The 14076-nt window shown below is 37.6% G+C and overlaps 1 long non-coding RNA gene across 18 annotated transcripts in view; it reads right to left on the bottom strand.

Annotated features, from left to right (window-relative positions):
• The window catches only part of LOC141451445 (uncharacterized), a 351563-nt gene that overhangs the window by 24644 nt on the left and 312843 nt on the right, over positions 1-14076 (bottom strand). Inside the window, exon 5 of one of the 18 annotated variants that reach the window (XR_012456799.1) lies at positions 4886-5211. The exons of the other annotated variants lie outside the window; for them this stretch is intronic. This is a non-coding gene — a long non-coding RNA (uncharacterized lncRNA). The remainder of the gene's footprint in view (positions 1-4885; positions 5212-14076) is intronic. 18 annotated transcript variants of the gene reach the window in all.

Below are 14076 nucleotides of genomic sequence, written 5' to 3' on the forward strand. Positions count from 1 at the left end.
GCTCTCCCAGAATGAAGCTGGACGTATCAGGGCTCCTAGAACTCCATACGAAGGAAGCTGGACGAACCAGCGCTTCCAGAACAACACCCAATCATCTAAGCAATTAGTAACTCCAATATAGGAATTATTTTTAAAGCCGTTCCGAGATAAAATTACTTTATATGGTAACAGACAAAATAAATCGTTTATCTATTACGCCAAAAATGATAGAACTGCAACTATAATATCAGATAATATTGATATAACTAGTATTGGGTATTTTAACAATTTTTATGATCAGTGTCATCATCATTTAGTAAACATATCTTTTTTATTGTGAACATTACTAATCACTTGTGAGGTAATCAATAGTTTAGCTGTTGCCAATACTTGTGTATTAGTAAATCAATCATTAGCTAGAATATTAAAAAAAAACCAGGAACACAAATCGAAGGTCTTCTTTGGAAGAACGACGTCATCGTTGCAGCACACCACAAACTGCTAAGCAGCCTTCTGTTTGCGTTTTAAAATAGATTTCTCCCTCTCACTCTCGCAATAGAAACTAAATATTGCCGTTTCCAAGTACTACATGCACGCACTGTTTAATTATAGATATTAGTACTGACTTCAGTAAAAGCATTAGTGCCCATATTTAGAAGTTATTTAATATTATCCCTAGTGAATACAATAACAATCGTTTTATCTGTTTGAAGGTGCGTTAAATGTCCGCTATTCAAAATTAGTAAAAAGATGGATAGAAGATAGTTATATCACTATAAATGGGTTTTAAAATTTAAAAACAGACAACAGTCGTCAACATTTGAAGTAATTGGTGCCATGAACTTTTTTAAGTGCACTGTTGACCTCCATACAGTACTCTCTCGTGCAGACATTCTGTAATAAGAGAATCCTTAGTAGGAAAAAAAAAAAAAAAAAAACCAAGGAAGTCTGGTATCGAACCCAAGATCTCTGCGTAAGACAGTTCCCTAATCATTTATCAAAAAATCCTCCCCAACTAGGTACTGGCAACAGAATTAGAAGAAAAGCTGAGAGGACTTGAATTAAGAATTCAGAGTTTTACAAAAATTAAAAAATAAATAAGCAGGAATTTTTTGTTAAAGGGTTTGGGCAAAAGATAAGGACAAAAGGGATTTATCCCTACCTAGGTTTTTCCCAGGGTGTAACCAAAACAAAGACAAGACTCTACTAATTTAACTACGCTGTATCTGTGCCAGTTTGTCTAACCATTATAACTCTTATCTAAATTCGTAAATAACATCAGAGTAAAATAAGTCTACGAGGTGTGTTCAAAAAGTAACGGGAATTTTCGTTTTTTGAAAAAAATATTTATTTATTCATCTACATTAATATTGTCGCCTTCAAAGTAGTCCCCTTCGCATACAATACACTTGTGCCAGCGCTTTTTCCAATCCTCGAAACACTTCTGAAACTCGATCTTTGTGATAGCTTTCAGCGATTCGATTTTAATGTCATCTATGCTTGTAAAACGACAGCCTTTTAATGTTCTCTTTATGTTTGGAAATAGAAAAAAGTCACATGGAGCCATGTCTGGCGAATATGGAGGCTGGGGCATCGTTAAAGTTTTGTTTTTGGCCAAAAATTCACGAACAAGCAATGAAGTGTGAGCAGGTGCATTATCGTGGTGCAAAATCCATGAATTGTTTTGCCACAAATCCGGGCGTTTTTTTCGGATTGCTTCACGCAAACGGCGTTGAACTTGTAGGTAGTACTCCTTATTGATTGTTTGACCTTGTGGCAAGAATTCATGATGCACTATGCCATTAAAATCGAAGAACACAGTGAGCATAACCTTCACATTCGACCGCACTTGTCGAGCCTTTTTCGGTCTTGGCGATCCAGAATGCCTCCACTGGGACGATTGAGCCTTAGTTTCGACATCATATCCGTAAACCCATGTTTCGTCACCTGTTATAACACGTTTCAGTAGATCCACATCGTTGTCGACTTCATTGAGTGACTCTTGAGCAACTTCCATTCTCCGCTGTTTTTGTTCGAAATTCAACAATTTTGGAACAAATTTTGCTACCACACGTTTCATACCCAAAACATCCGAAAAATTTCATGGCATGAGCCAATTGATATGGCAACATCATCAGCGACTTCTCTGATTGTGATTCGGCGATCGTTCATAACCATTTCTTTCACTTTTTTCACGTTTTCATCGGTTGTTGATGTGCTTGGACGTCCAGGTCGTTCGTCATCTTCAACGTTTTCGCGGCCATCTTGGAAACGCTTATACCACTCGTAAATCCTTGTTTTACTCATAGCAGACTCACCATATGCCTTTATTAACATTTCACACACTTTATTACACTTAATTTCATTTTTTACGCAAAATTTAATACAAATTCTTTGATCCATTTTTTTTAACAAACAAAAATCGCCAAGCTCGAAAAACACGTCTAACCTTAACGGCTGCCACTTAAGAAGTAAACAATGAATATTACTGAAAATTTTATCGTACTTCAGGGGCATGTGTACCAACATAATAAAAAAAAAATTTTTACAATCAGACTCTCCAAACCCGCGAAATTTAAAAATTCCCGTTACTTTTTGAACACACCTCGTACATTACCGTCTTTAATTAGTAATTATATTTCTTTGCCCCAACAAAGTTGCAGTTCTAAAATACATCATAAAGAAATCGTACAACCACAGTGCACCATTTTCTCAGTAACAACCCGGTATATAAATAACCTTTTGATTTTTAACACGGAGGTTATGCCGTTATTTATGGAAAATTTGTAATGGCCAATCATTAGAGGACTAATAGCTTGGTTAATCTGTAGTATAAAGTAGGATAATCCATTTACAAACTCAACGGCCAATGAAGTTTCACAATTTCAATTATATAAACCAATCAGAGGCGTACCACGCTGCATTACCACTAATCAGCTGATACAAAAAGTTAGGTTAATGTCTTGATAGGGGTAACTATATATTTCACAGTAAATGTTTTGTCAATAAATATATAGAATTTAAAATTTAAAAAAATAAATTACGTCTCCAATCATACTATAAACTCTGATCTAAATGCTCCTCTCGTTTTTGGAAATAGCCTAATCTAGCTGCACAAAACTCCACTCAAATCTACACAGCCATTACAACCCTCTGATCCACAACATGTCTACTACAAGCACTTCCTTCAAATCCACACAGCGCAGACTGAAGCGGCGGTGGCCACTCGATCATCTCAACATATAACGCCGATCTCCTAGGATGGTTACTGTGTAAGCTTGCCAACGTGGCGAACTAACGGCTTCCATCACTGGATGGTCGTCGTTCACTCCAATCACGCCTCTTGGCGCACATACGTGTATGTAAGTGCATATATATGCGTGCACGTGTATTTGCGCCATTTCCTTACTCTCATCCCTTTTGCCTATTGTACTAGATACAGTTGCAAAATAGATAAACAAATAAAATAGATAAATACTTTTTATTCTCAATAAGAAACGATTAAACACTATCCGCTCGATAATTTATCTTAGGCCATTTTGTCTAGATAATTGACTAGCATCTTGTTTTCATTACTTATCTCAAAGTTATATCTCAAGAAAAATGCATTTCTTTTTTTGTTTCTACCCAAAATTAAAAGAAAACCAAAATGATGCAAACTTCATATTTCTGCACCATTACAAGAGCCACAAATCTTACAAGATAGAAGATTCAACCTTAACTAACCGCAATGACAAATTGATCTTTTGAATCATCACTGATGGATTTAAACTGTCCGCTAATTTCGCAAAAAAAATTAAAATATCCCAGAATGAGCAGTAAGAAGAGAAAGAGAGAGAGACGAAACAAAAGATGAAGACACAATCAATCTCAAATTTAATTTAGTCGATCGAAAAATAATTAAAGAAAAATTCTGACGAAGAACTCTGTACATTTAAAAGTAGAAGATACTTTTCTTTTTTTTTTGGCATCGGCTTCCGCCATACAGCCAGCATCGTCCAGGTGCTTATCACTAGAATATCACTCACTCTCCATTCTTACTTATAAATACGTACAGTCGCTTCACACATTCATCCCTCTACTATAAAGGGAGCAAATTTATAGGAAATTTAATGCACTTTCGTTTGGAATAAGCAGATTTGTTGTAGGATAAAGGATAGAAAAGTCACGCCCGTTTTTATGGTGAAAAACGCGAATATCGACGGAAAAGTTAAAAATGCAAATATATTGGACACTATTGAGAATAGGGCCATAGAGAATAGAATATTTTTGGTTGCATTTGAGCTGCTGAATCACCTCCCCAAGTTTCGACCACTTCTCCTTATATACTCTGTATACAACTATTTACATAAACCTTACAAATTAATGGATGGATCAGTACTTTTGCTATATTCCTTGCTATCCTTATGGCTTAACCGAAATTAAAATCACCGAAATTCTTCTCTAATCATTTTCTTCCATTCATTCTATTTCGGCTATAACTTTTAAATACATTCCTATTTCTTTGCTAGCTCTGCCACAGATTTAAGCACATAGATATTGGTTACTTCAACATCTTGGACCATCAACATCAAGATACTTGGTTACTTCAATTTAACCGGAACTACCAGCTAAAAACATTACTCGCTTAAATACAACAAAATTTACCGATTTATTTTTCCTAAAAACAGGAAATAAAATTTTTTTCTTTATAAAAGTTGAATGAAATTAAATAATAAACTAATTGAATGAATAACGAGCGGATGTGGATTCTAATTAAGAAGAGAGAAGAACGTGAGAATGACGGTTATTCAAGTCACGCCCACTCCCCCGTCAAGCGGAAGTCATACATTTGCATAAATAAAAGTAATACGATAGTTATATAAATATATTATAATAATAATACTTATTTATTTATCGTACTTACATTTTTCTTAAATTTTATTTTACTGCTCTCAGTTCAGATAAGGGAGGAGAGTTCTTAATGAGCTTCGCAAATTAATGCAACACCCCAACCACTAATGGTCTTGGTATCCCTAGGGGAGTAGCTACTTTTGTGAGATTAGATATCTATGCAAATTTATAGGAGTGCAGAAGTGCAGCTAATTATCATCAGTTGACTGATCGCAATGTACGGCGGCATGTAACACATATCATTAGTCTTTCTCTTAAGCCCTCTTGCTCTTTCTCTTTATTTCTTCATCGTAAGCGTAACCATTACAATCATGCTGATTTAGGATTTTGAGTTAACTCCTGAAATAGTTATAAATCCTAAATTTAGATTCCATGTTGATATAATAAAAGGGCAATAAAGTTTTGGTATAAAGTGGTCAAACCGGAATTATTGTTGGATATCCTGTTTTATGCATTTAAAAAGTTTACGAACGCCCAATCAACTCAAGAGTTGACGCACCAAATATTGGAAGTAAGATTTCTCATTTTAAAGGTATCGCTTTTCGGAAAAAAGAGCTATACAGTAAAATATGCACTTCAGGGACAGCCTAATCGTTTCAAATTTTGAATCGTTATAATTATTTAGTAAATAAGACCATATTTACTGGGTAGACTTTTGGGGATAACCACCTCTTTGCCCAAAAATTCCCTTAATCGAACATTTCCGGCATGGGGGAAGACTAGGAGTTTTTTTTTCAAGAAATTATCTCAAAATAAAAGAATTGGAAACATCGATTCCAGTGATTGGATCAAGCATTGAATCATCCGACCATCCGGAAATGCCAGCTATGAGAAGAAGGTCATGCCACACAGACAGGCGGACGAGTGTTGTGATCGAAAAGATAGTGGAGTAGATTGGAGGGACCCAAGGAATCGAACGACGCGGCCGGGTTGGTAGTGTGAGTCATGCAAAAGAACAAACCCCCTTTGTTCAGGCATCTTGGAGGTTGCTGTGTGTTGGTTGTTCTTCCTATATAGTTAGTTGCAAACGACGTGCCCGTTGCTTTCTATAGTTGCACTCCCAAACACTTGCTAATTTCACGCCCTGTCAATTCCATCAAATGCACTCCAGCAACCATATATAGGAAATTTTCTATCTTGAAAAAACTCGCTTTAATTAAAAGAAAGCGCTCTTATTTAAAAGTAACTTCGAAAGGAAATCACTTAATTCACAATTTGTTTTACTTTTTCTTTTAATAACGCCTTTTGGAAAAAACAATGAGATAGATTGATAATTTTAGCCTAGCATAATTTCCACTAGGTATTTCCTGGCTAAAACGGAAATTGATTCCCCCCCTGCGCTACGTCTTTGATTAGTAATGCATTCTTGTTTACCCTATCTTAGCATTGTTTATTGCAATCGGAAATTCTTACTTTTCTATCCAAGAAGTTATTTCAGCCATTTTTAAAGCAAGCAAATTGACATATTTTTGTCATTCATAGGAGTTCTTTTTTTGGATTGAAATTATACTATATCTGCTTAATACTTTTTTTGGTGCAACTAATTAGCCATAAAAGAAAGGGAATTGTAAATTAGATGGTGAGATTGCACTGAAATATGTTGTTTCGAGATCTAAGGACCAGGTGGGTGTTTGTATGGGGTGAGTGTGAGCAGCATAACTCAAAATCAAAAAGCTTAATGAGCTCAAATTTAATATTTCAAACCGGTGATACTATGGTAATACTAACAATATCAGCCAAACCGGAAGAGGCTAATTAATAAATCGATTTATTTCAGATTTAATCGGAAACAGCATTCAACTTTTATTTATTAAATATTTTCCCAGAAAAATGTTTATAAATTGAAGTAAAGTAATTGCCTATTTTTTCTGGCGGGCTTTACGTCCAACTACCAATTAGGTGTCGTAGGACTATTTGCGGTGAGTATTTATATAGAATCGGGAAGGTGAATAATGACTTGTGCGAGAGATGCCATGAGGTGGACAGTGCTGAGCACATCGTCATGGAGTGTGCGAAGCACGGGATACAAAGAAAAGAGCTTTTCAACCGACTTTATGAGGAACTAACTTCCCCTTATAATTATATCTGCATGTTGAGCAGTAGAAATGTACAGGTGTATGAAATATTATATGGTTTTATGGTAGAGGCAAGTATTAAAAAAAATAGCAAACATACAAAGGCCTAAGACCGGGGGAATCGAACTCAGTATCACAATACATATTAGTTTTTTACAGGTCTCGCCTCTAATCGCTCGGCTATCGTGACACGTTAAATCTACGAGGTCTGTAAATTAAGTAATGAGATTGATTATTTTAAAATTTTTTATTCAAAAAGAATTACAATTCTTTATTGTCACCTTTAAAATAACTTCCTTCTGACGCCATACAGTGCTGGAGACGTTTCTTCCATTCCTCATAGCAGTGCTCGAACTCCGATACTGGAATGGCCTTCAGCTGGTTTCTGACTGTCTCAAAATGAGTTCCCTTCAGGTGATTTTTCAACTTCGGGAAGAGAAAAAAGTCACAAGGACTCCAAGTCAGGCGAATAAGGAGGCTGAGGAGACACAGGAATGTTTTTACAGGGCCAAAAACTCTTTTATTGAAACTGCTGTGTGACAAGGAGCATTATCGTGATGCAACACCCACTTGTTCTTGATGTTTGGTCTCATACGAATGACCCTTTTTCGAAGTTTTTCAAGAACCTCTCGGTAAAAGTGTTGATTGACCGTTTGACCTTGAGGTAGAAACTCTTTGTGGACGATTCCGTGGATATCGAAAAAACAAATCAGCTTGTATTTGATCTTCGACTTCGCCATCCTTGCTTTTTTGGGCCTTGGAGAGGTTGAAGTGTGCCACTCCATACTCTGGCGCTTGGTTTCTGGGTCGTACTCAAACACCCAATACTCGTCACCAGTAATGACACGTTCCTAGAAAATGGGATCAAACCTAAAGGGAACTCATTTTGAGACAGTTGAAAACGTTCAAACGGCTGTAACCGAACAGCTGAAGGATATTTCAGTTTCGGAGTTCGAGCACTGCTACGAGGAGTGGAAGAAACGTCTCCAGCGCTGTGTGGCTTCAGAAGGAAGTTATTTTGAAGGTGACAATATAGAATTGTAATTCTTTTTGAATAAAAAATTTAAAAAAATCAGCCTCATTACTTAATTTACAGACCTCGTATGCATTTAAGCTCAAAAGATCTCAAATAGGAGATTCCTGGTAAAAATTTGTGCATGATCGCAAGTTAAAAAAATATGTATTATTAAGAAAATTTACAGATAAGAGATTCTGCGAATGGATTCAATCACAAGTAGATCTGTTTGCTTAAATTAAATCTTGGAAGAGATATTTATGTAGACGAATGAGTGGCTTTTAGCTTCTAAATAAGTTTCGCTTAGAACGGATCGATGTGATGCAGATGTTCAACAATACCTGGTCAAGATTCAAAGGAAGGTGGTTTGTTGGTAGCCAACTAGGGAGTGGGATGTAGGAAATGGGCAGGTGGATAGGGGCAAACTCTGGGGAGAAGAGTACAGAGTGTGGTGTTTGGATGTTCCAAGGAGAAGGGTGAATTGTGAAGCAACATGAGCCAAGATGGTGGGAAGGAGCCTAGAAGCAGCAGCAGCAGGAGCAGGAGGTGGAGGAGTATGAGGGAAAGGACTTTGCCCTCTGCAGCACGACACTCTACTTAGTGGCTTACTGGAGCACTGTGTTCTCTGTGTACACAAAGAGGAAGACTCCTGAACAACTTTGCCACTAGGAGCTGCAAAATCTACACCCCCAAACAACTTGCTTACTCTGTATCCTCAGGTTCACACTAGAATGCACTGCAATCCCTCTATTTCGCTATCTATCCCCCTACTTCGTACACTCCTTTTATTGTTATTGCTATTTTAATTTTTTCTTTCCATTTCAAAGAAATTTGCAAAGTTAGTTTTTTTGCTTCTTTTATCTCCTACATAGATCTTGTGTCAGAATAATTTTGGAATTTTAAGATTTTTAAGAATTACCGTGATTTATTTATCACACGAGGTGTGGCTATTAAATAACGAGACTTTTGCTGTAAAACATTTTTACATAGTACATATTTAGTTATTATCACCTTCAATAAACATCCCTCCCCTATCCCTACAACGCTCCATGCGAATTTACCATTGTTCGAAACAATGTTCTTCTGTGAGCTCCTACATGACGCGTGCCGCTTTTTCTTTCACAAGCTTCAACGGACTGAAATCGTGTTCCTTTTAATGCAGATTTGACTTTGGGGAACAGATAAAAGTCACATAGGGCCAAGACAGGCGAATAAGGCGGATGGCCTAAAACTAGGATGTTTTTCTTGGCTAGAAACGTCATGAGACAGACAATACAGTGTGAGCCGGCGCATTGTCTTGATGGAGAACCCACATGACTTGCTCTTCCACAAATCGGGTCGTTTTTTCCTTACTCTTCTTTCACGGAGTTGAGCAAGCACCTCACCGGTAGTATTATAATCGATATTTTCATCCGTTTTGGACGTGGAAGGGCGACTGGGCGGTCATCATTTTCGACGTTTTCTCGGCCATCTTGGAAACGCTTGAACCACTCAAAAACTCGCGCACGTGATAAACATTCATCGCCATAAACTTCTTTTAATAAAAGGTAAGTTTCAGTAGCGGTTTTATTAGGTTTTGATGTGAAATTTCACAATTCGTTGCTCTACTACGTGTGTAGTATCATGTTTTCAGGTAAAACGAATCTAACACCTCTTACAATCTCTTACTCTGACGGTTCCGGTCAGACAGATTTCTCTACAAACACGTGAGACGCTACAATCGAAAGAGAAGGCTTTACGCTGTACAGCTGTCGGTCGTTAGGATTTGGCGCATTCATAGTTTTTCTATAACAGTATCAGTCTCGTTATTTAAAATCCACACCTCGTAGATCTAGAAAGTTATGGATTATTGGAAGCACTACATTAATACAGGATGGGCAAAGATGAAGAAAAGGATCTGAAAATAAACTATGAAAGAAATATTGGTAAAAAAGAAACTTACATGGTGAAGGCACTTTAGTAAAATGACCTTGGAAGGTGGATGGCCGAGGAAGAAAATATCCTGTAAGGAGCAGAAAAAGGGCAAGACCGAAAAAACTATGCGAGAAACAAAATGAAACAGGAAGTGACCAGAAAAAACAAGTACTCCAATAATCGATACTCATCCAGGAGAAACAACTTGTTATCAGAAAATCCTCCAAGGCCGGTGATTCAACAATTACACGGGAAGTCAAGATATATGTCAAGAAATTTTTTGTTTTTTCCACCACGTGAGTGTCCTAGGGAAGAGTATCAGCCAAAAGTTCAACCAGTCACCGGAAGATTGTGGTGGTTAGGGAGCGTAGATTTTGTAAGTGGAAGACACCCAGTTGGAAGACACCTACTTTTGGTTATTAGTAAGGTATGCGCTTCCGCTTCCGTCCAAAGACACCTATATAGTAGTTGCGACGAAGTTGCCCAAAAAAATGGACTGACATTCTTAAAATACGTACATTAATGCATACCTACAAAACGTAGGTATTGCGGCGAGTCGATTGGTTGATTTAATAATTGATTATAACGATCTATTCTTGGAAATAACAGGCGTAGAATAAAAGCATTATCTAGAGGAGGTGGAGGAGGAGAAGGAGGATGTGAAATGATAAATATGTTAATAATGGACAAAACATGGGCGAAGGTTGGGTTAATACAGTACACAGACAGATTAGGACAGGGAGGGGGGAGGAGAGATATTTCTGCAATGTAGTCTGGCCAGACAGTGGATGACGTCATGTAAACTAAGTTCATACCGATATCCCCACCTATCTGTACTATTTATTACACTATAGTGTGTGTGTGTATCTATGTATGCACCTATATACACACCTCAGCTAGTGTGTGCAATGTTACTTCACGCATTACAGTTTCTGCTTCAACCAAACTGTATTATTCATTTTTTAATTGCATCTAGTGCTTCATTTTTTTTTATAAGGATACTTAATTTTATTTTTTTTTTTGTGCGCAAAGGAGAAAGAAAATAGAATAAGTAATAATAATTGGTTAATTCAATACATATTTGCAAAAAAATTATTACAAAAATAAATGAAGCCCCCCACGAGCCAGGGGGGCTTGGAGATTGCTTCTTGGAGCGCACTTCCTGTCCGGCAGACCATAATAAACAGGGTGGCCAACTTGAAGATGCCCCAAGTAGTGGGGGCAGTCCTCCGTACAGGCAGACATGAATATATGAATAATCAATTAGGGCGGAAGTTTTGTTTCTAGTTTCTTTTCCACGTATAAACAATATTTATATCATCACAATTTTTGCAAAATAATAATAATATATTTTTTTAAATATTCTTTTATTGAAATTTACACCTGTACCTAAGTAAATGAGATAAGTGTATGTATATAAATAGCGTGGCAAACGTGAATGAGGGTCATCCAGTGATGGCCGCCATTAGTCACCCAGTTGGTCACGGGGCCGTTTTCGAGGACTGGAGGGTAGCCGTAGTTGTAGATAAGTTTGCAGGGTTGGGGGATGAAGTGAGAGTTTTTGATGAAAATTTTTATATCGGATTTTGGCAAGTTCGGAGATGAATGATTGTGTGTGGTTACTAACATAGAATGGAGCGTCTACTATGCGGCGGAGTATTTTAGATTGTAGAGTTTGCTGTCTATTGATGTTGGATTTTTTTAGCTGTTCCGTAAAGTTCGAGTCCATGTTGGTGGTGAGAAGAGCTGTATAGAGTCGTCGTTTGTTCTGTAGTGAGAGTTTTGAGCGTTTGTTGTCAAGTAGTCTGGCTAGAAGTTTGTATCGTTTGTTTAGTTCGGTACGTTTAAGTCAAGGTATGGGGATTCAAGGTAAGTCTCTTGTCTAGGTACATTCCAAGGTACCGCACATGGTCGGCTGGTGGGATAGGTGTATGATGTAAGAAGACACAGGTGGTGGAGTTTTGAGTGTGAAGATTATGTATTTAGACTTAGTTGGGTTAATTTTTATACGCCAGTTTTCTAACCAAGGTTCTATTGAGTGAAGGTGGGAATAATATTAATTAAAATAATAAAATAACTTCATCAATAATGGGCAGTAATTAGTTTAGATTAAAATTTGACTACGTTAATGAGAATTGAATTACTGTTCATTATTTTTAGTGACTGATTCATAGTTTCAATAGGATGACAAAATTAATGCCGGTTTCAGTCATGATATATTTTTATTATTCCGAGCTTTCGACCTAGGGACTAGGCCATCTTCAGGGGCTAATTGACAATGTAATATTTTACTTCATTATAGGGATGAAAATGCACTAATTCGGAAATCTACTCTCTGTACAAAGAACCGGACATAAGTAAAATGATAAGGATAGGCAGACTAAGATGGGCGGGTCCTGTGGCTAGAATGTGTGACATGATGAAGTGCCGAAGAGGCTTATGCAAATGGTACTACACGGCGGTAGGAAGAGAGGCAGGCCAAAGGTACGTTGTTGGCTGGACGGAGTGAAGGAGGATGCCCTGGCGTTGCTGGGCGTACGTAACTGGAAAGTGGCTGCCCAAAATAGGGAAAACTGGCGGAAGCATTTGACGGAGGCCAAGGTTCGCTAGACGGAGTGTCGCGCCAAATAAGAAGAAGAAAGGGTTGAAGATGTCCTAGTCCCTAGGCCGAAAGCTCGGCATGATAAAAAATATATTATGACTGAAACTGGCAGTTATTTTTTCATCCTACAGAGAATTGAATTCTCAATTAAATTTAGAAAATATATTGAGAAAGTAGATTGTAACAGTCACTATGGTACTTTCTAATCAATTGAGAATTTAGATAGATTATTTTATTTTAGGAAAAGATACAAAATTAATTTGAATTTAGATGGTTCTATTGGCTGCAACGTAGTAGAGTTTTTTAAAACAGTGTCAAAACTCAAAAGGAAAAATATTAGCCGAAGCTTTTTTGAGTTGCCAAGGAGATTCAAGACCAAAAGTCAAAAATAAGGAAACATAGAGGAAAGATTGTCTGGCAAAAATAATGCTCTCCTAGAAGTGTTTTCCTTCAGCTGCTGAAATGTTCGAGGATTGTTTAAGACAAACAACTTCCTCGAGGTAGCCCTAAAAGAAGTAAAAAATGAGCTGCTAGGGTCCTAGCGACGGTGAAACAATCCCTTAAATAGAGAAATTTTGTGTTTAGAAGTTGCGGTATAGACTAAGGGGAAATGCAGGAACAACGCCCAGGAGATACCAATCGATCATCATTGCCATAACGGGTCTTCTCAACTCCAAACTTCTGTCCAAAACCGGACTGCCAGTTAATCGTTAATCTAACTCTGGGCCACAAGAAAGGCTATACTCTCAGCTAAACTTGCTGGGTTGTTCTTTGAAGAATTGGGGTTATCCTTTCTTCTAAGGTGCTAAGAATGTGTTACGATCTCATCTTTGTCTAGCTTCACACAAGGTAGAGAATACACCAAACTGATTATTATACTTTCGATGATGGTGAAGGCGGAAGACCGGTCAGAGATACCACAAAACATGCGTGCTACGATGGGATAAAATCAAAGATACTATCCCAGTACTGCCAACCTAACCATAGTTTCAACACACTCAGTACTGTCAGCGCTAACAGACGGTGCAACTATTAGGGTTTCACCGAACCCAATAAAACATTCTGTACATACACTACTAATTTCTCATCTTCAACAATCAAGATCCTAGGCCCAGGATTCGAATACTGGTGCCAAAGTATATCTTTGCTACTAACCGCTTTGCACCAAACCATAATTAAATTTTAGAGTCCATAGAAAACTATGATTTTTGAAGTCATTTGATTATGTCAGGAAATGAATTCGATGTACGAAAACAGGTAAGATGGATGTTGTGATCGAGAGCATTAGATCCTTAGACCAAAAATTGATCCACCTATTGTACTATATAGAACTGCAGACTCAGATAACCCACCTCCGACTATGGCTCCACCCCCACAGACATAGCAGAAGAAGAAGAAGAACTCGAGTCCTTAACAATATAGTGTTACTTACATAATGCCGCCGTATATAACACTAAACCTTAAGAGGAGCCTTCCCCTACTTACCCCTCTCTACCCCACTCTTTCACCCTAAGGCTAATTAACCGCTTGTAGAGGTTGCTCTTTTGCTCACACTGTGAGTCGCAGGGACCGCAACCTGATCATGTTTCCTCCAAGTA

Source organism: Rhodnius prolixus, unplaced genomic scaffold (genome assembly GCF_049639745.1).
Source record: "Rhodnius prolixus isolate KJV_2025 unplaced genomic scaffold, Rpr scaffold_8, whole genome shotgun sequence".
NCBI classification, from domain to species: Eukaryota; Metazoa; Arthropoda; class Insecta; order Hemiptera; family Reduviidae; genus Rhodnius; species Rhodnius prolixus.